This window comes from Ciconia boyciana, chromosome 1, assembly GCF_034638445.1.
Source record: "Ciconia boyciana chromosome 1, ASM3463844v1, whole genome shotgun sequence".
In the NCBI taxonomy this organism is placed as follows: Eukaryota; Metazoa; Chordata; class Aves; order Ciconiiformes; family Ciconiidae; genus Ciconia; species Ciconia boyciana.
Window position 1 is genome coordinate 33,918,711 of NC_132934.1, and position 22,291 is coordinate 33,941,001.

General features: G+C 41.6%; 1 long non-coding RNA gene across 1 annotated transcript in view; it reads right to left on the bottom strand.

Moving 5' to 3' along the window:
- Positions 1-22,291, bottom strand: part of LOC140657975 (uncharacterized) — a 65,398-nt gene that overhangs the window by 34,022 nt on the left and 9,085 nt on the right. The gene's annotated exons all lie outside the window — the stretch shown is intronic.

Here is a 22,291-nt window from a genome sequence, read left to right on the forward strand (position 1 = left end):
ACATGATTCTAGATATTAATACAAAACTTAGATGTGAGTAAACAAAAAGCAACACCTCTAAGTCTGTATCCACAGTAAAATCTCAGATGTAGCTAAATAAATGAAAAGCAAAACATGTTTTTACCGTAACTAAAAGTTTCAAATTAAGGAATATTGGGTATCTTGTTTGACTGAGTGAGGCTGGAAGCCAGCTAGAACTTTCATTTGGATTTTTTCTTTTGTGTCTTCAAAATGTTCTTATTATTGAATATCATATGTCTTGCTGTGTTTCTAAATTCATGCACATTTCCTGCTAAGAACATATGGAAAAGAGTAGATGGTTCAGAGTGAAATCTGGATGACATAATAAACCGTGAGAGAGAAACTTGAAGGATTAATACAGATCCAAAGACTGAAACTATGTCTACTGTTAAGAACACACCACTATTTTTTACAGTACAGACTTTTATGAGGCAGAAATAGGAAAATGTAAAAATCAGACTGTTACAGAATGTTAGGATTTTGTATATGGATATTCTGGATGTGACGACAATTTAGAAATTACAATTCTTTAAACATTTCTTCATTTTAGTCAATTTTAAGAGTGGGCAGAGCCTGTGTAAATTTCCAGTGTAATCTTGGTCCATTATCTCTCTTTCTCTAAGGCTTGGTTTCTTTTCAGCAAATGGACAATTACCAGCGTTCCCCGTCACTAAGGCAGGTGGAAAATGCAATGTGTACAGATTTGCCGCTGACAGCAATGTCAGGTAGGCTAGTGAACACTGCAGCCATAAACACGGCATTAAGAAGAGAGGTGGTGTTGCTTCTCATTACATTCATGCCTAGAAATAAATTTCTGGCCAGACCCTCAACTAGTAGAAAATTTTGTAATTAAATGTCTGATTTCCATAGAGATGTAGAGATTAACTCTAAAGGAAGGGGTCTCATCTCACTCACTGTGTGTCTGTGCAGAGTTGGGCTCCGCAGAGGGCTGACATGGGCTCACCACTCAGCCTTCCTCCGCCAGCCACAGTCACTAAGGATGCTACCCTGTCACCTGGGGCTACTGCCAGGCTCACTCCCAGAAATGCATGGCATGCAAGCCCATTCCGGTACAGCTGCATTTACACCTACCCTTAACGTGACACACTGGTCACTCCCATGTGTGTTTTCTGTGATGACGTAGGAAAATTACAAAGGATTCCTCTCAACAAACTAAGGATATTTCCAAGCTATTCTGCAAGACCCATACCAGTCACCTTTGGCTCCTTAGATGGTCTGCACAGAGGAGGCAATTTGTGAGACCAGTTTTAGACTCCTCTCTTCACGTGCAGTGGCTCACCATCAGGAGGTGTCTGTTTCTCTCAATGACTATCAAGGAAGCATAGGGCTAGAAGCCTTGTCCTGATCCAAACCATTCATCTCACTTTCAAATTCCTCAACTAGAAGAGATGAACCTCACCAAAAGTTTTCCTAAAAGTGTAATATCTATTGAACTGAATTAAAATGTGCGCTAAAAAAGCTTTTGAGTAGAGTAGTTTTAAATTTCCTTACTTAGATGGTTCTCATGGTTGTAAGGGCACCTTGTGGCTGTGCTGTCCTTGCAGAGGACGATGGTAGCAACGGCACCCACTAAGGAACCAGCGGCTCGTTGTTCCCGAGAAGCAACTCAGGAAGTGCAAGCCCTGCTAGGAAATGCAATGAGGATTTCTAAGACAAGCTCCTTCCTCAGCTGGAGGCAGAGCAGGGCTCGGAGAAGACGTGATGTAACTTCTTCCCAAGCAGAGCTGAGGAAGCTGTCTGGGAGGGTGCTGTGGGAAAGGCCCGAAGGAGATCAGGAAGGCACAGAAGAGGTAAGCATCTGTCTGGATCATGGTCTGCCAGGAGTTTGAGGATTAAGGGATTAAAGTTTGGATGTGCAGAGTAAGCAGGAGACGAAAGAGGCTTGAGCTATAGGAGGCAATTTGACAATCTGAGTCCTTCTGTGTGAGGACTAGGAGGGTATGGCAGCACCCCATCCCTTCCCTAGCCCAGCTAAGGAAAAGCCCAGGGCTATGTGAGCAAAGGTCTACCTAGTTTAGAGAGGGAGAAGAGCTATGGATACGTAAAAGAAGGCTTTTTCTCTTTGTTGGGAAGGCTAGACAACCTCATGTGACCATTGCAGGTGAAATGGAGATGTAATCTACTGCACGAGGAGAGAAGAGCATGGGTAAGGAGGAAAGCTGAGGCCTTATGTTGAAAGTGAGCTTACGCCAGACAGAAATATCTGCATGTGCAAATTCAAGTCTGCTCTCAGATGATAATGAGTGGACATGCACTCAGTTTTCTCTACGTTATGAGCTTTAATGCATGTCACTAGGGAAAAAAAGACTGACGTGGCTATTTCATAATGTTGGTCATGGAGTAAGTGGTGTTTAATAGCTCCTCATTGTAGGAATAGCAGTTCAACGTCTGCTGTAAACCTGAGAGATTGAGACTTTTTAAGTATTTAACTATTCACTTTTTAAAATGAGAACCAACCAGATATCTTCTTGTAATAACTGCCTTTCTTTCTGTGCGCATCCTGGGCTAAGGATAACAAGGGTCCTTACAAGTGAAAGCACTAACAGGCAGAACTTGAAGCTGTTACCAATAATATAGTGGAAAATTTCCCCAGGCAGCTGATCTAATTTTGATTGTCAAAAAAATCTGTGTTCAGCATGAAACCGCCTGTAATTGTAGCCCTAGTGATCTTTTTCATGAGTTATTAAAATGAGTTTTTAGTCACATCATGGTAAAGTTAGCAATAAAGACATTGGAAAGAAGGGGAAAAAAAGATCATTCTTATCTGGCCGCCTTCTTAGAGTTCCTCAGTGAAATTTTAACACAGCAGCAATAAAAATATTCTATTATTTCCTGCTGGTCAGCAAAAGGAAGCTGTCCTGCAGAATCTGTTTCCTGGCCATCAGAAAACACTGGCATGGAAACACATCTAAGTTTGCACAAGAGAGGATTGATTAGTACTAATCTTTTTGCAGCTCACTAGTGTTGCCCAAATCCTTTGCTGAGTGTTGAGGAGTGTTTCATGGAGTTGAAGTATAGAAATAAAATATTAAAGGGTTGGATGTCTTTAATTACCATTCTATTTTCCTGAATACAATTATCCGTTATCTTAACTTCTATTCCTTGTGCCAGAGCTATGTCAGCATGGACTCAGTCCTCACTGCAGCAAAACCTCTGTTTTCTTAAGTGGTCATTTTGCCTGAGGAGGGTCTAAAGGACTGTATCCTTGAAATTGTTTATCTGTGCTGATTACAGTAGAGAAACAAAAAATATCCATAAAATCAGCAGCTAATCTTAGCCAGGAAATAAGTAATATTGAGTCACTAAACCTGGCAAAGGTGGCTGTTTAACAGAAGATATTCTGAGCCAATTCCTGTATATACTCCACTGAAGCATAGCCATGGCATTTAATTTAGGTACAAGTGCCAAATTAAACATTTAATTGACTTTTCTTTTACACTAAGTTGTCTTAACTTTGGCTATACATTGCTACAGGTACTGCTATAGATACTATCAAACCAAGTACGAAGCCCAGACAGTGCTAGTTTCTGTGGGAAAAGAGCACCATTTCAATGCTATTCTTTCTGCTGCAATAAAAAATAATAACCAAAAAAATCCATTACAGCAAATGTCCACATTGAGAACTTACAGAATTTTTGTTTCTTTTCTACATCCAAGGGTGGGAAGTCATACCATATTTGGTTAACTGTCATTGTGGTGAAAATGCTTTCGGGAACATAATTTTCTATCAGGCCACAGACTTTTAAATCTGTTTTAAGGTTTTATTCTTGGATGTGTAAACAAATTCTGAGAAGCAGGCCTACTAAACCTTTCATTCCTCTGTCATCCTACTAATGCATCACAGAGAAGTTATTCTCAGCTTTCACTGAAGCCATTGTATTTCTAATCCACTTCAGTCTGGGAAAATAACACCCTGCTTTAATTAAGAGAGCAACAAATGTAAACGGACTTCAGAGAAGAGCTAAACTCTTTCTCCCTCCACTGAAAATTCATATGCTGAATGATGTGCAGCACAAACCCCTTATACCTGTCCTGGACGACATGTTAACACTGACTTGCTATGCGAGGATGAGAGTCTGGCGTTATGGGTGCAACTCCGTGGAAGTTCACTGTGATTTACACCCATGACCCTGAGAGGAGAATCTGGTACCTGGTTTCTCCACTGCTTCTCAGCTATTATCAAAGACAATACATTTTGCTAATCTGATATCTCACTAGCATGAAAAAGGAGATTTTCTGAAAAGTGTGTCCATAAGGTTCACTCCGTTTCTGCAATTTCTATTTGCTTTCCCTGAAGATGTCACAGTATTAGAAATAAAATACTGTTCTTGAAATGTCTTTGGGGGATAGGAAAGGGTATATGCACATTTATTAATTCTCTGAATCCCTACTTGCAATGGAGTAGCTGTACATTTTGTGAGGCAAAAAGCTGAAGAAAAAGGACACCTAGTAAGGAAACCTTAAGCAGACTTTAGACAGGCAGAACACAAGTAGAGCATGGCTGGGCCTCTGAAGTTGCTTTCCCTAGTCTTAAAAAATAAACACACAGAAGTGGTCATGATAGCTGTTTCATGCTTCCCCTGCAAGATGCTTCCAGGAGATCAGGGTTTCTTTTAGCCCCATGAGGAGCATAATGGGCAGCAAGGGCTGTAAACTGAAGCTGGCACGGACCATGGCAGGTCACTTATTAGGGAACAGACTGCAACAAGAGACACTCTGTGGAAGGGGAGTGGGTGTTCCTTGGCGTATTTACAGATACCACTCTCAGGTGTGGCCTCTCTCATCAGAGATGGACGCTGTCTTGGAGGTCATTCAGGAAGGAAGCCTGAAAGCATGTGGGTGTGATTCCTGCCCCAGGGAAAAAGTGGAACTGTTTATTCCAGCAGCAGGAAAAGAGCTGGCTCTCCATTAAGGTTAGGCCATTTATTTCCAACAAACACATTTTTCACTGAAAAATGCGATTTTTGTTGGCCTGAAAATATCATTGAATTCAATCCACATCTGCAGAGCTGTTTAAACTGTTTGTTTTTTACTTTCCTCAGGGGTAGATGCGTATACATTTATTTCCTCAGCGCTAGGTGTGAGTTTGTGGAGAGGATGGACTCCCCAGTCACCTAGCCATTTGAATGCTCATCGAGCCTATGCAAAACTCAGCTTCAGCTCTATCTTCTGCCTGAGGAGATCAGAACATGTCAGTCCCACCAACCCATTAATCATCTCCACCACCATGGGCTAGGGTAGGGATTTCTACAGTGAGTACCACCTGTAGCACACAGGTTGCTTTAAAGTGAGATGTGCAAAATCTAGTCCAACAACACATGCCCAGAGAAAGGGTTTTTGGGGTATGTACACAAACAAAATCGCTGGGGGCAGCGATGAAGGGGCTCCTGGGAAATCTCTGCTCTTGCTACGGGCTCATTTCACAACTACTGGTCAAGAGAGAATGGCCCCAGAGCCTGTGGCTTTTGCATATTCGCTGAAGAGGCAAGGCATTTGTAGTCCAGGCCTTGTGCTGGTGGCTTTTTAAGTTGTTTCATACAAAAGGAAATGGTGACATCAGGATCAGCACGAGTGTTCCCCGCTGGTTTGGGAGCCGGGCGCACTGCTGGGATGGTGGTTCCCATCTGCCATGCATGGGGAGGATGCAGCAAGCCTGGTGGCGAGGAGGAAGGAGGCTGCTGTCTCACCTCCTCCATCACGGCTCTGTAGGCTCCCTCAGTCTCATCCATGGCTTTCCTTTTCATAAAGATGCCTCAAAGGAAGCTGAAACACTTTTTAATTGACATGAAACAACTTTATACTGAAATGAAGCCTTGTGACATTTTCTTATTTTTGGTTGATGGGGTTCAAAGTGAAAACCAAACAGTTTTGTTTTAGTTCTGAAGTCTGAACTGTCCAATTTGTGGGTCTGTATTTAATTTCATTTGCTTCAGTGGCCAAACTGGAAAAAAAAAATCTTATACCCCTAATCACTGTATGAATTTATTTCCACTAAATGAGCCTTACCTGGACTCCATCATTTTTGTGCCCAGTTGCACTGAGCCAGCAATCAATTGAGCTTGTGTAACAATATTTTTCTGTAAGCATGTAAGATCTGTGTCCTGTGATTTTTGGCTGCTGGTTGGTTTCTTGGCTGGATGGTAAGGTATTGTTAAGTTCCGCCTTACTGTTTCTTTCAGATTTTGCTGACATAACCAATCCTGGTGTCACCAGAGGGATGCAAGCACGAGTCCCCTCAGTTTAAAAGAGAGGAAAAGTTTCAAACACAATCTTTTGACCTTTAAAGTGTACTACAAAGATTGTCTATTTCCTAAGGCTTTTTGGGAAAAATTGAGGGAATGAATGGGACAGGATATATTTTACTGCTTTGAATTACTAGCTGGCTAAGTTAATTTAATTTTGTTTTGCGTGAGCTCTGTTGTGTTGTACTTGTATTTTAAATAATTGGTAATGTGCCGAAAGCTATGGATAGTCATTGTCCTTTGTATTTTAACTGTACTAAATAAAATAAGAACAATGGGAGCAAAAAAACCTAGAGGTGAGTCATAAATAAGCATTATTTGGTTTCTAACAGACATGTTTTAGTTTCCCAGTTATAATGGGAGACATAAGCAAGACATTTAAACATGTACTGAACAACTGAGACACAAATAGCCCTGGGTTCGTAACTGTCTGAAATAAAGACTTTTTTTTCCTGAGCCACTAATAAAAATTCATATTTACTGTTCAAGTGATGTTTATTTTGTTAATAGAATAAACAAAAGAACTAATGACAAATTAGCAGGGTCTCCAATGGAAACTATTGATATGTGACAGCTGGTCAGCTGAACACAGACTTATGCTTTGAGCCAGCTGAGAGAAACAAGGAAGATCATACTATATTTGACACTAACAGGAAAACAGAGAAAATCTCAGTGAATCTTCAAAGGACAACTTGGTTTTGAAATTTTACATTGAACCAAAGAGCCTCCCGTGATGGGTATAATGCAATGATTGCGGTAAAACAGCGCCATTAATTTCCTTTAAGCTCTACGTCTAAAGCCAAATAGGTTTGTGGGGGTGGGTTTTAAGTATTTTCTGAAGGAGAAAACACTGACACTTCCACCTGTCAATACTACCATTTTGTGGGCACATTTCATTTGTTCCCATCTGTCATATTCCTATCTCCCAGCAGCCTAGATGCATTACGGGATGCTCCATCTCCCTCAGATGTACTGTTACCCACAGCCAGCTTGCCCTGACCTCTGTAAAAACCCTGTCAAGTCTGACAACAGCCTGCAGTACTGGCATCTTCTCCTGTGTTTGTTGTAGTTCTTTTTCTCAGAATTTTTTTGCCCAAATCGTCTATTTCGTTGAATCCCATCCAAGTTGGTATGATTTCATAGAGATCAGTTTTTCAGAGATCATTGGCATGGAGGGTCCTTGCACATATTTATTGGTTGCTTGGTCACCTTGGAGGAGGGCCTCTAGAAATCTGTGTCTAGCACCTCTGAGAGACTGCTTTGCACTTCCCTAGTGATTTCTATATCAAACTCTCACATTATTTGTGGTCTCAAATTGTTTGTGAATAAAATATAAGGACAAACAACCTATTGTGTGGCAGGAAGTACATAGTCTGCATAAATGCCCTCAAGTTTTCTGTTGGTTCCTTTCATCAAGAGCACCTGTATATTGCTAAACAGCATATAAATCTTAGGCTATTTGCATTTTACCCCCAAAGTGTTCTAATGAGTCTATGCTTTATTTTTATAAACGTTTTATAAGCTGCCTGGAGGCTTATATGTGCTGGCAGACATGATTTTTGGTTGAAATCCTCTCACATTTCATTAAAAAAAAAAGAAGTTCCCCATTGATATTCTAAGAATGCATTTTCGTCTTTGTTACATGGCTCATCAAACAAATGGTTCCAATTCTTCAGATTTAATGCTAGACAGATGTCGCGTTAGACAGATATTACCACACTTTTTGGAATTCTACATGTTAGAGGATATATTTTTGCAGGCTGTGCTGCACATCAGACAAAAACCTCGTCCAAAAAAATGTAAAATAACACTTGTGAAGCCTTAGTATTCCAAAACCAGAGATGCTATTGCACGCTCTTGGCCGAAGTCAAATGAGAAGGCAAGCAGCTCACTGGAGCAGTTGGGATTTAAGTTCCTCATTACGAGCTCAGGACTGCAAGTTGATTAGCACTCTGGCCCCAGTCCAGAAAAGCACTTAGACTGAGAAAGTCTATAGGAGTTGGGTGTTTAATTCCTTCAAACCTATTTTGAAAATCTTAGCCTTAAGCATTTACTGCCGTAGGTGTATTCATGTGTCTAAATTAAGCAGGTTGCTGGTAGGGAGCTTGAAGGCTTATCACCGCATAGCTTCAAGTCCCATTCACCGGGCTCCTCTTGCTGTAGGGAGTGCCAACAATGCTGGACGCTGTTGACATTTTCCTTGAAGGCAGAAGATCTCTTCAGGCTCAGCGAGGTGGCAGAGCCTGATGACAAGCACTGAGCACTAAGTGACTTTGTGAGAGAAGCAGAGAAGCTAGAAAGCCAGGCAAGTGGGAGCAAGAGCTGCCCAGAGCCAGGACGCACCCTCAGAACTGCACATTGCCCTCTGTCTGTCCTGATACGGTTTTGAGACAAGTACTTTAGCTTCTAAAGCTCACGCACACTCTCCAAGACAAGCATGTAATTTATATTGCTCTAACTCCTCTTTTTTTGTCTTCAGTTATCCCTTATTCCATTGCTGTTTCCTCACACGGATGGAGCTCATAAATTCTGATGCCTTCTAAACTACAACCTTTTGCCCCCACATGCCACGTGGTGACCAGTCCTCAAGGAAATGGGACTTTTGCAGCTCTCATGTTTCCCCACATTGGTTTGTTCGATGGGTAGAGGTAAAGCCAGCATTGATGGTATATTAATATGAAATTTTGAGGACGTCTGGTCATGGGCTACAGTTCTGCACATGAAAGTGGGTCTTCTCCTACCTCTGAGTGTAGATGCACCCTGAGGGCAAAGGCAAGTGTTCCTCTTTGGTGCAGTGCAATGCACGCAGTGCTGTGGGTCCTTCTAATAGTTTCCTACTTTTCAACTGGAAATATATCCCTTGAGGGTATGTCTAGAGAAGGTAGCTTGGGTATCACTATGTTATATTGCGCTCCACTGAAGCTAATATATTCCTCTTCTCCCCAGGACTAATTAACTCAGATATAATTCTGAGCTAGCAGAGATGCATAGCTTCCAACACTCGAGTTAGCTCTTTCACAGGTAGCTCAGGTATCTCTACGTGGTGCTCAATTATGCCACTAAGACATATTCTGAATTCCTAAGCAATCCTTTTTAAAGAAATTAAAAGCAAGGAAACTACAGAACGGAAATGGTATAAAGTGTTGCATATAGCTGTTGAATTTTGTCTAGATAATCTGATCCGTACCCAGTTCAATCTTAATAAACTAACATCTATTTTTGAATTAGTCTCTTTGTGGCTTACAAAATCTGTTCTAAGCTGCAAGATCTTCATGAAACTGAAAATTAAATAAGAAATACCCACAGGAAACTTGCAGGTTTTTGCTAATACCTTAATTAAATCCCACAGGTTAAGGAAAATTAATTGAAGATTTTTACCACTTTCCCCACTAACTTTTCCTACTCCAGGGATTCAAATAAATGGAGTTTACAAATTCACCCACTGTTCTGCTTTAAAACTTCATGAAACTTTGCTTTTTAGTAGGAAGTTAATTAGGAATAGTTCTTATTATACCTTTAATGTGGGAAAGACTCCTGAGGCACTGTAAACATTAATTAAGCTCTGTAGTACCCTCTGAAGTAGACAGTCCTTGCCCACAGTTATACTGAAAATAAAGCCTCCCCTCCCCACTTGAACTGATAATACACTCTATCCCAATATCAGCAAACCTACTTTAAATACTGAAAAGCGAATATGTTGAAAAAAAGAGGGAAAAGAGCACTACAAAATATTTTCCTATGCTTTCATTTTGCCTAGCGACCATTTTTGAAGGCCATGGAGTTAGGCTATTTGGTGCTATGCTATTTGCAACCTACTGTTATTTAGGTTTTCACTGTTCAAAAATTTGTTACCAGTTACACGACATTTTACGTGTCTATATAAAATATATCCATACTTCACAAAAGGAGTTTGGATGTTTTTCAGTTCACCGGCCAAAAATTATTTTGGATGGTCCAGACATTTTTGGTCAATAGCTTACAAGCTGAATGTTTCTGGGAATTGAAAGTGTTGAGGCCATTGAGGGATTCTTTGAAGACCTGAGTACAACTGTACCCACGTCTCCTGCTAATATCCTTCAGTAGAAACAGGGATGTAATAGCTTGATACATCTGCATCACATTAATATTGTACTGGAATACCGGTACAGCAGCGCTGTCGTAACATGATACAACAGACAAATCGCAATGGCTGTAAGACTTTTGTATGGTTCTGGTGTATGAAAGCCATTAGCATCAGCTGCAGCTTGTAGGCTGTCGCTTGTGAGCACTAGGGAACAGCGCATAGTGCAGTTGGTGCCTTCGAGTGTTGTAAACTGCTGCATTATCAACGCCAGTGCTGCATTCCCCTGATAAGGAAAACAGATACAGAAATGAGTAATCACTTCAAACTCCCACTTTTTCCATCCTAAAAGTTACTTCCCTTAAATTTCATTGATTTTTGGCATCTCTTAGACATTACCCACAAATCATTTGTTAAAATGCCTCTTATACCTATATGCTCCAGATGAGTGCCTTTGCTCCTCACAGAACTGATAGATAGTTTTTGTGTTCCTTTAGGATTTCTGTACCTCCAAACACAACCTGACTGGGCACAGCAGGCCTGGTCCAAACCCCATCAACATAAAAGGAAAGACTCCTTTTGCCTTCACTGTGTTCTCAGCCCATCTTCTGTTTTGCAAACAGTAATTGCATCTAGACTTACAGGCTGCATCTAAACTAGCAAATCAAATGGGACTTGTGTCTGCATAGGAAAACACTCTTACCCCCATCTCTCCCCCTCCCAAAGGGGGTGTCCACATGCACGCTGCCAGCTGGGTGCGGTCCCTGGCCAGCATTACCCACGTTCCTGGCACCGCTTGGGCCAAAACCAGCTGGGGCCCCTTCTCCTGGGAATCACTGCACTGCTGTGCCTCAGCCTCTGCCTCGAGTCTGTTCAGTTTAGTAATGAGATGTGCTTTGCATGGGGAGCAAATACAGACACAATGAGCACATCATCTGTCAGATACCAAAATCTAGGTGTGAGCGATGAAGAGGAGGAGCACGGCAAGGTCACTTACTGGACCAATGGCAGAGTTGGGTACCTGGCTCCAGATCTCAGGGGCCCAAGGCACTGCCCTTGCTGTAAAGCACATCATAGGTTTATTATTTCATATTTTGTCTGACAGACTGGGGTTTTAGGAACACTTACACATACACTGCAAATAAATATACCAAAACCAAGCCAGCCAATGGAGGCATTAAAACTCAGCTTAGGATTTTCTTTTCTGCTGAAAGGGATAAGAACCAAGCTGCAAACTTTGGACCCAAACCTCCCACCCCCTGGCTGTGTTCCACCAGTTATTTCAAAGATCTGCTTCATACTACAGTGCAGCAATAAGAAAGCTAAGCATGTAGGCAGGTTAGTAAAAGAAATTAAGTGTAGCCAAGTGAAAAGTGGGAAACATCTTGTATAGGATGATTTCAGTTACTTCTAACATAACAATAATAAAAAAAATAAGTATGTGCCTGCCTTCAATTATGTATTTATTGCGGTACATCACACTCACTTATACAAATTATAAATTTTACTCAAACATTATAGCTTTAGCCAAGATTCTCTGAAGATTATGGGACTATAAGAATAACCATAAACTGGATCAGATCAAAGGTCCAGGAGCCTGTCTCCAAGACTGTCAAACAGAAGATGCTTAACAAAAGGCATAAAAACAGGACAGGCATATAATGAAACTACCCTGGCTCAGTCTTGCAGCTTCACTGATTTGTGGTGCAGGTGTTTCCTGAGCCAGCAGTAGTTTCTTTCTATTTAATAGTGCAAGATGGATTTTTCATCCATTAATTCATCCAATTCTTTGTGAACTTGTGTAAGCTGCTATGATCTGCAATGGCCTGTGGGTCGTAAGTGAATGAGGACTATCGTCTTTTGTTCAATTTGAATTTACCACCTAGCTTCACCTGGTCCTTTAGTTTTGTTTGACACCCTGTAGATCTTGCACTGGAAAAGGCAGTGATTTTTTTTCCCTGTTAGCCTCCTGCATCTTACCACTGCTTTTGGAGAGCTTTTGGAAAGACGGCATAGGCCTTGTCCTGCTCTAATTGCCAGGCTCTGCTGCAGAGCTTCAGCCACATTGCTGCCTCCTTGGAGAGAGCCAGACCTTAGGGCAGGTGAGAGCTGGCATTGCCCACCCCACAGGACCCTCTCCCTGACCTACCACCAGACACATGGGGACAGGGTTGCCCATCCTCGGGTGCTGCGTTGCAGCAGCCAGCAGCTGCGGCCAGTGGGAACTACCTCCTGGACCAGGCGTTACCACTGCTGCTGGTGCCTCAGGTCAGGAACACAAACTTCCTCCTCCAGATACCCCATTCCCCAAACTGCTGTGCTTTTTCCAAAGGGGAAAGCTCTTAATCATCATCATTGGACAAAATCTGGCATAATGCTAAGGCTTCACAGAGGCTTTCATGAAATGCATTTTTTCCAAAAGCTCTGAAGGTAGTGGGCTTCCATCAGCGAGGGATAAGCAGTGCTTGGCACAGTGTCCTTGCCATGATCCCTGATACAGCTGCAGCTGTGTTTTGCGTTCGGACTGGGAAAAGGTAACTGCCGTACTTTTTCCACCCGCATCAGCATTCTTCCCTTTCTGCATGTGTACTGCTTAGCCACAGAAAATGACAAAAAATCCCCAGTGTGAGAGGATTTAGCGAAAGTAACACCACCAACAGTCTTTTATCTATGCTGACTGAAAGTTAATCCATATATGCAAGAATCTGATGCTTCAGCTTACTGGGAGAGACAGACACATAATAGAATCTCTTGAGTGTTATTGCTTCGCAATAACAGAGCTTTGTCATCTTTTGTCTGACTCTGGCCTATACAAGCCTTTTGGTGAGGTTAAAATTCCTAGCACAAACTACAGGAATCTACCTCAAAGCTGTTGTAGAAAAATGGATTAGATACAGATAAAAAAAGTCTAAAAAGGCTTTGAGGTCTCAGGGAGCCATGCTCATTATTTGAAAGCAATGCTATGCACAGACTGAAAAATCAAGAATCTGGGTAAGGATGAAGTTTTGCACTAAATAATGTATGTTTATGTAGAATTGTTGGCTCTTTCTCTCTTCTTTCATTGTAAAGGTCATATTTCTTTTTTTATGATACTGGCCAGTTGTATTCATCCCAAATTTCTGGTCCCTGCTTTTCATTTTGAATCTTGGACCCTACCAAATCCATATACACAAAGGGAAACTTGGTGAAATTTCAAATAGTCTGTAGTTTCAGAAAGACAGAATGCAAAAGGCAAGGAGTCACTGAAGATACTCTGTAGGAAAAAGGAAAACACCTTGCTGAGCTCGGGGGCAGACAGGGACCCAGTGAAAGTCCTTATTCTAGCTATTGCTGCACCTTCGGAAGATGTACTGTGAAAAGACATGGACTTTGCTGTGTGGTCTGAAAACACAGAACAAACGAATTCCTGCCATTTTCTGAAATTTCTGTAAAGAGAGGGGAGCAGTTAGCTCGTCTTGGAAGATAAGAGATTGGAGGGAGAACAGTGGCTAAAAGCTTTCCCTTTTCTTGTCTCCAGTTCAGCAACATCTGTAAAATGTGACTTAAACATTCATTGGAACAGGTCTTCTGATATGCTTAGATACATACCTGAGATACATTGCCTTCCTGAGAAAGCATAAACTGAGCAGATTAGAAGGAGAAGTTGTCTGTGGTTCGTAACTCAGCAGTACTGGAGATTTCTGTCATATACTACATTCTACTAGTTTCATTTTGACTATTTCTGCCCAAAACTACTTTTTGGCAGTGCCAAAAAGAAATATAGGAAGCCTTAACCAGAGGATTTTGTGTCAAAGAAGACAAACCTACAGATTTTTAAAATGTAGATGAACAATTCTGGTTAGTTTGAATGTAGCCCTGTGTTGGTTCAAAAACATGTGAAATTTTCAGTTCATCTGACCTGAGTTTCAAGTCTGCAGTGAGATGATCTCCCAGAGAACAACAGTGGCACTTGGTGTTGCCTGTGGCCTTGCAGCAGCCATGCAGACCTCTGGAGTACACTCCATTATGGAGCAAATGAAGAGGATCAGAAGACCTGAAGGTGTGGTGCTGATGGGCTGGTATGACCTTTTCCATGACACATGACACTTGCCAGAAAAACGTACTCACTAATTTCTGCACTGTGCTCAGAACTCCTCTTTGAAGCTCTGTCATTTGGGAAAATGGATGGTCTTTGTCTGCAGGAATTTACTCATCCCTGTGCACATTATTCTAGTAGTTAATCACTCTGGCAGCTAAAGTTCAGAGTCTTATTTCTAGACTGAATTTTGTCAACATTCAGCTCCTAGGCATTGGATCTTATTATAGCTTTCTTTTCTGCTAGTTTGAAGACTCATCACCCATCAGGTTCTGCTGGATATATTACTAAAACTAAGCCTGCTCCAATATTTATCTCATACCAAATTTCAGTCTTCAAGCCCTACCATGAGGGCTGCAGGACTCTGGCAGTACAAGCTTGCTCCTGTCTCACCTGCTCTTTGCAGAGTCTCACCAGCAAGGCCTGCCTCCTATACTGAGAAGTGCAACCTTGAAGGATGGGTTTTTCATAACTACTTTTACATTAACTTAATTTTTCTAGAACTTTTCTATAACCCAGATGCTGATGCTGTTTTTACCTCCTTGCTGCCCCACACAAATCTTTTATCACTAATGGTTCAAGACATTCTGATTTCAGGTTAGTGGATAAATCATAAAATATAAGAGCTTCTTAAGTTGCCTGAATCAAGCAGTCCCCAGTATGTATTTTATACTAGCTGAGACAAAACTAATTGGCTTTTCTGCATATCTGCACTCTTATACTCACATCAGCTGTGCCCACAGTGTGCTTTGTGGGAGGCAGTTTATAAAGCAGCATGTATCAAGCTATCTTTAGTGCCACACTGGCTGCAGTGTTGTTTAATGACTATTAAACCATTTATCTCAGTGTCCAAAGAATGGCAATGAAAAATCAGGTACCCAAAGTGGATGCCAGGAAATAGCTGGAGAAAATTTGATCTGCAAAGTGGTAAGAGACACCTCAGAGCAGAAACACTGAGGAGAGAGGTAACAAAGGTACTGGGCGGTTATAAAACTTCTTCAGATACCACTCCTTAAGGCAAATACTCTCTGGGAACCAGACTTGTGTCTGGAATATCTGGCTGATGTCCAGCTCTATATGTACAGAAGATATGGCCATTGATTCCCAGTCATATATTATACATCATGCTTTATCTTTAAAAAGTGGAACAGAATTTATTTAACTCCACGGTTGGGGGAAATTCTAATCATGTATTATGAAACCCTATAAAACTTTTTAATAACACTTGTAAGAAAGACACAAAATAAAATAAATATTAATGCTAAGCTTAGCAATACAGAACTGGATCACCCGGTTCTTTATTGCTTTCTTTTGATTGCTACTACAGCACATCCTACCTGGGGGCAGGTACAGTTGCTGTCTTTACCTACTTCAGATCTTACCTATATCAGCTTCTTAGCCTCTTCCTCACCTTTTGGCACTGATCACCGATCGTACTTTCCTCTGGTGAGACTTACAGCAACAGTGCATTATAATGCTCCAGCCATGCAGGATCTGACACAGAATTAATGGGAAGTAAAGGGTCTTTTGGATCCCTAATATTTGTTGGAGGCCTGCCCTCTTTCTAGGAAAGGTTTTTCCCCCTTTAAAAAAGACACAGATCATCTTTTTCATATTATTTTTCTTTTCTTTCTTCTTAAATGTTAGTGATGGAGAAACAACCTCTTCTTATCAAAATAAATAAAGGCCCAAAACCTGATCTTAAATATCAGCTTGTGCAACTATGTCATGAATTTGATCTTGGACAGAGTTTATAATGTTTCAAAATAAAGTAACTAACGATACATATTTTGATCTTGCATTTTTAAAAGGAATTGAAGCATCTGTCTTGAAAGGGTCTTTTGGCAAGTACGATTAATTTTTCAAATGTTAACAATGAGTGCAGCTGGAACTTCTCCAACATGCATAAAATTTCTGAACAACCTTCATTGCCATTCATCTTGAACATTCTTCAGAAAGACTTGGCCTTCCTCTCTAACCCCGCTCTTTAGATATATAACTTTAAGTGTTAAGTGAAGACACAGGACACATTTCTGGGAATGTAGGAGGGGAGATTTATTTTCTGATGGTTTAGTGAAAGACATTGATGGGTTTGTTAGTTCTTATTTCAGTAGCTCCTATACACAGTATACAGAACTAAACAGAATCCAAGATATTAGAGGCACCTAGTATTTTCACTCTTATAGATTTGCTATTTTCTCTTTGCTTGCTTCAGCTCTCATACAGTGTTTCTTATCTTGTTGAAGTTGTTTCTGTCCTTACAAACCTCAGTGATTCAGTTAATAATGCAGTGGTCAACATTAACATGTATATAATTACCATTTGCAAGTATTTAAAGTTGCCATGGTACCTTAGCATAGATAATACCATGGTAACTCTAATTAGGCAGAAAGCAGAATTTTATGTACCTTAATGGTGACCACTATAATTGGCATTTTTATAACACTTTTTATTTGTAGGTGTTTACAGACATGAACAGGTTAATCTCTACAATGGCTTTTTGAGATCAGTATCAGAGTCTCACATGGCTCAGTACAACATTATATACTTTGGGTCTGGGCAGAGTTGGAAGAAAAATACCATAAAATTAAAAATGTTTTTAAAAGGTGATTGACTAGGACATTAATAAGGAGCACTGTAAGCCGCAAGCTAAAAATCATCAGTCTGGTTCAAAATTCCTGCAACTGGCATACGAATCATGACATTCATGAAAGTAATTGTGCATGTTTTATTTGCCTCTGGGCTCTTTAGCTATTAGGGTACACCTAGGTCTTGTTTCTTGCTTTTCTCCCCTACCAAGAAAGCTTGTAGCTTTACTCTACAAGTAGAAGCTGAAAGTCTCACCCACACATGCCCCAAGGAGTTGAAGCTACAAGAAAAACAGCTAATATCACAGGTCTTACATAAAGCCACAAGAACTGGCAACAGTGAGCAAATCAAGGAGGTTCCCTTTTGCATATTAGCTCCATTTCACAGAAGGACAAAGTTGCAGACATGCCCTCACGTTAGCCAAAAACACACCACTCCTCCTTTCCCATGCCTGCCCCTTCCTGGAGGTGGAGTATTGAAGATACTTCTTCTTGTTAGAAGAAAACACTGCTGTTCTCTTGCTTTCCACATCTTCCTCAACTCTTAAGGTCTCATACCCTTTTGGGTAGGAAAACCACCATTGCAGCCTACCTATCTCTACAGAAATTATTTTGAATAAGACAGAGGGCAGGCAACGTGCCTCCAGTTTTTTTCCCCACAGACCATGCCTAAACAGACTGACATTCTCCTAAATGCTTTTGCTGATTCAGCCATAAATTTCTTTCTGTAGCAACTGAAAATGCAAGGGGTAAATGAAGAGAAACAAACCATTTAAACTGACATAAACAATAGCTGTGATACAAATACAAATGCAGTGAAAGCCATATATTTAGGAAGGGCTGAAACTTATTCAGATGAGACTAATTTATAAAGTGGCTGAAATGAAATATTCAGCAATATTCAAAAGAAAGTTTCGGTGGTAAGAGAGAGATGAGAACATAATCTAACTGGATACTGTTGAAATTCTGTGTTCTTTATAGTGGGAATAATAAGTAGCATTACTAATTTTTGATAGTTGCATCCCAAGAGAAGTCAGAATGTCTCTTTGGTGATTTTAACACTTCTAGGAAAACAAACAGTATAGGGAAAAAAATAATCAAGATTTTCTTCCTGAATATGGACTTTAAAGAGACCTTCTCCAAAGAAGAATTTATTAATGCTGTGAGTGCTATAGAGTGACACCACTACCGAGAGAAAATTCTCTGCTCAGATGCTCAGCAGAGTTGTTAATTACAGCCTTTGCTCTCCCTTGCTGCGCAGCGCTCCCCTGGTGTCACCAGGGCTGGCCTCCTGTGGAGGAGGAGGAGCAGAACACCGGGGCAAGAGAGAGAGAGGTTGCATTTTAGTTATAAAAGTCAGGACATACGTGGGGGTGTTTAGTGCTCCAAACCCAGCTCTGGGATGTTTTTCTGTTTTACATGAGACTACCACTGCATAACCCCCACCCCAGCCAGTTTTGACATAGGTGTGCCTCTCCTACCCACCCCGCTCCTGAGTGAGTGCTTGACCTGTCAGCTTGTATCGCCAGGCTCAGACCCTTTCTAACTAGGAGCTGGAAGATTTTAGCAGGGAGACAGTCATGGTTTACCCATCGTGTTCTTCAGATCTTCCCAGCTTGTCTACTACTGGCCAGCGTGTGTGTGATAGAGAGGCATGGTTCAAAACGGCCATCTCTCGGGTGGTGGTGGGCTCCTGTGGCCTTTCCCCAGGCACTGTGCCTGCCTGCTGGCCACCCCTGGACAGCATGAGGGCTGGGTGGTCCCCTGGGGCACACCATGCTCTGGCGTTGGGTGCATATGCCAGGAGGGTGGGCATGTGTGGTTCCTCTCCCCTAGCAGAGCCCAGGACCCATTGCCTGGCTCCAGTCCTCAGCCTACAGCAGGGATCGTGCTGCAGCATGTCACTATGGAACGCTCATCAAGGTCTCTCGAAGAAGGTCATGAAGACTGGCTTTTGGAAGCCAGAGACATCTGGAAATTGCTGCTGGTTCCTCATATCCTCAGGTGAAGAAGAAAGTTTGGAAGGACTGGATCTGCCTTGAAGAGTTCATGAGCTCCTCTGAAGATGGGAGAAATGGAACAAGCTGAACATGGTGGGATATGTTTTCTGAAGTGCTCTCCTTGAGTAAAGCAAATTTAGATGCGATGAGTCAGCCCTTTCCTTCCCTCCAATAACCCTGACACAACATGCCTAAAGTATCGGTGAGGTAGACTGGATTCCACCCTCTGCTTTACTCTGTAAACACTTTGACTTGGCTGGCCGAGACCTGTTACTCATTGCCACTGATCACACGAGAAAGAAAACCAAAGTCAGTAAGTGTTCGCAGGATGGAGTCATTAGAATGGGAGTGAACACATGATTTACACGGATTTATGTTATTCCTGAGAAAAATGACATGGATGGATGAAGTGTTGCAATTTACTGTAGATCTGCCACGTTAGTTTAGTGTATCTACAGCACATGTCAAGCAGTTACAGTTTTATTGGTCCAGATTATTTTTTCTCCATTAACCTGAGGATTAAAGAGAAAAGGTTTGGATTATGTGATGATTAATCACAGGTTAGATGTTTGCAGTTTGAATGCATAGATAGGATTAAAAAAGCTGTGTCTTACATGCCAGTGCAGTATTTCAATTTGAATAGGGTTTTTTTCATGTCGTTATTTCCACCTGTTCCCTGTTAAAAGTGGAGACCTTAATTTTTCTTTTTAAAGCTGATAATACTGTTGTAATTACAATATGGCAACACTGTGTACATTTGGTCATAACATACCTTAGTATACCCTTCTTTAGCTAGAAGATAGAAGGTGCCTGGAGTGTTTTCTGGACTTGGAAAGAATGTATCCTAAATCATGCAGCTAACTGAAAGAAACTGGAGAAGATAGTCAGGTTGTTTAACATCCTCCTTTATTGAAATGCTCTTGGTACTGCTATGTTTTTAATTTCAGAGGGAGCCTAGCTGTTGCATGACTTTTGATGATCCCTGCTTTGATTTGGGTGGGTTTGTCCTTGGGAAGTGTAATTACTTATTTGATATGGATCTGTTCAAACGAGGTAATTCATAGTCTACTTCAGATCCTGCAAAGCTGCCAAATACAGGGATGTCTAAAATTACCCTTTCCTTTTTCTGATCAAGAACATAATAATGTGCAGGTTATTTTGTATACAGACCATTGTCTTCTTCCTTCTGAAGAACCAGATGATGTATTATAAGAAAATCTTCCTTGACAATCACGGTGGTTTATACATCAGGTTTTAGAAAGCTGTAAAGCTTTCTTCCTTAACAGTGAAAACACTGGAAAAATTAAGGCTCATGATAGTTTTGTTTTGGATACAAATAAATGTTAAAAGTTCTCTAAGATTGCCTTTTAAAAAAAAATCTTTAATCTCTTTTGCTGATAAGGACTTTTCATTCTCATTTGAGTATTGGCCAAATTGCAATTTTCTTACTCACACAGTAACAAATGTTTTTTTCCACCACTTGGCCTACTAATATCTACAGGATTACTCATGATATAAAGCTTTATTCAGTGTATAGGTATCTCAGTCCTGTCTGTGGTGTTTATCTGGTTTCACACCTTGAGGTCTTTCCTTTATCTACTCATCTTTGTCTTCTCTCTTCTTTTTCTCTCTCCCTTTACTTCGGGAACATACACATCTAGCTGGGGACATTTCAGCAGGTGGATAGCCTGAAACTTGGATGATTAGTGTGGCACGTCAGATTTTGTCTTTGATCCCTTTGTTATTTAAAACTAGCAAATGCTCTCATATTCCTTAAGGGAGGGAGTGGGAATAATTTGAATTTGGTTTTAAACAGATAAACTCCAGCTCCAATTAGAGTATTAAAAAAAAAAAAAGTTGAATTTTAACTATTAGTTTGTTATGACAGGTGGATCCACAACTGTAAAACAAACGAGTGCCTCATGCGTTGGATTTACAGGGCTGATTGACACAACGCAGTGTCTGCTCTGAAGTCAGAGACTGAACTGAGGTTTCCATCCACAGGGACCCCACAGCATCTGCCAGAGAGGAGTCCCTGCTGTTGGGTTGCTCTCATCAGCCTCTGCTCACCCTTAATCTACAGCATGGCTTAGCATCGGGTCAGTCAGAGAAGCACCCTGACTGCCGATATTTTGTTTTGCTGCACTACAAAATCCCATGAGAATAATTTCAGGCAGCTATTTCAGACCTTGCGGGGCAAAGGGTCAGAGTACCTCCCTCCTCCACTTCCTTCCCCCAGCACGAATTTCACCTTAGCTCCCTGCTTCACTGTCCAGCTCTTTCAGTAACAACGTCTCTGGGTGATGGCAGCAGTGCAGGATTCATGTATATCTTCCAAGTTTTCTGCTGTGGTTTAGCAGGCTGCCACCAGGGCTACCTTGACATCCAGGTCACGTTTCGGTGTCCCATATGTTCTCCATCTCCTGGCTCCAGCAGCTATATAAACACCATGCAGTTGTTCCTGGGAAAGGGCTGGCAGATTGAAAACTCAGAAGATAATGAGACAAGGACTCCTCGCTCTCCAGCAGGCTCAGTCAGCCCCCTGAAGGCTGCACACTCGCAGCTCTGTCCTGACTTTGAGGCAGACATGACGTCTTGTCAATCAGCTGAGGCAGTTGTCTGTATTCCTGTTACACGCACACCTGCCACAACCAGCAAATAATGGAATTTATTCTTGTTTCAAGCACTCCTATTGTTCTGAGAAGGAGCTAGTTGATGTACATTAACATCCCAGAGAAAACTATCAGTGTCAGATCTTTGGGGCACAATCTGCTTTTTTGTTAAACACGATGATGCACAGTGCAAGCTGACCCTCAGGCATGGCAGGGGGCTGTTTCGCAGTGCCACTGCAGTTTGCACAGTGAGCTGTGGTGGTGGTGGTCTTCCTTGGGTGTAAGTATGAACCCTGGCTTCTTGGAGCATGGCTGCCCTGGGTATTTTCCCCCTTCCTTTCCACCTCTGTATTTTTCTTCTCCATTGACTGACAAGCAGGTGGAGGAACCCCCAGTATCAATACAGGCTGGGGGATGAAGGGCTTGAGAGCAGCTCTGCAGAGAAGGACTTTGGGGTACTGGTGGATGAAAAGCTGGACATGAGCCAGCAATGTGCACTTGCAGCCCAGAAAGCCAACCTTATCCTAGGCTGCATAAAAAGCAGCGTGGCCAGCAGGTCAAGGCAGGTGATTTTCCCCCTCTGCTCTGCTCTGGTGAGACCCCACCTGGAGTACTGCATCCTGCTCTGGAGTCCTCAGCACAGGAAAGACATGGACCTGTTGGAGTGGGTCC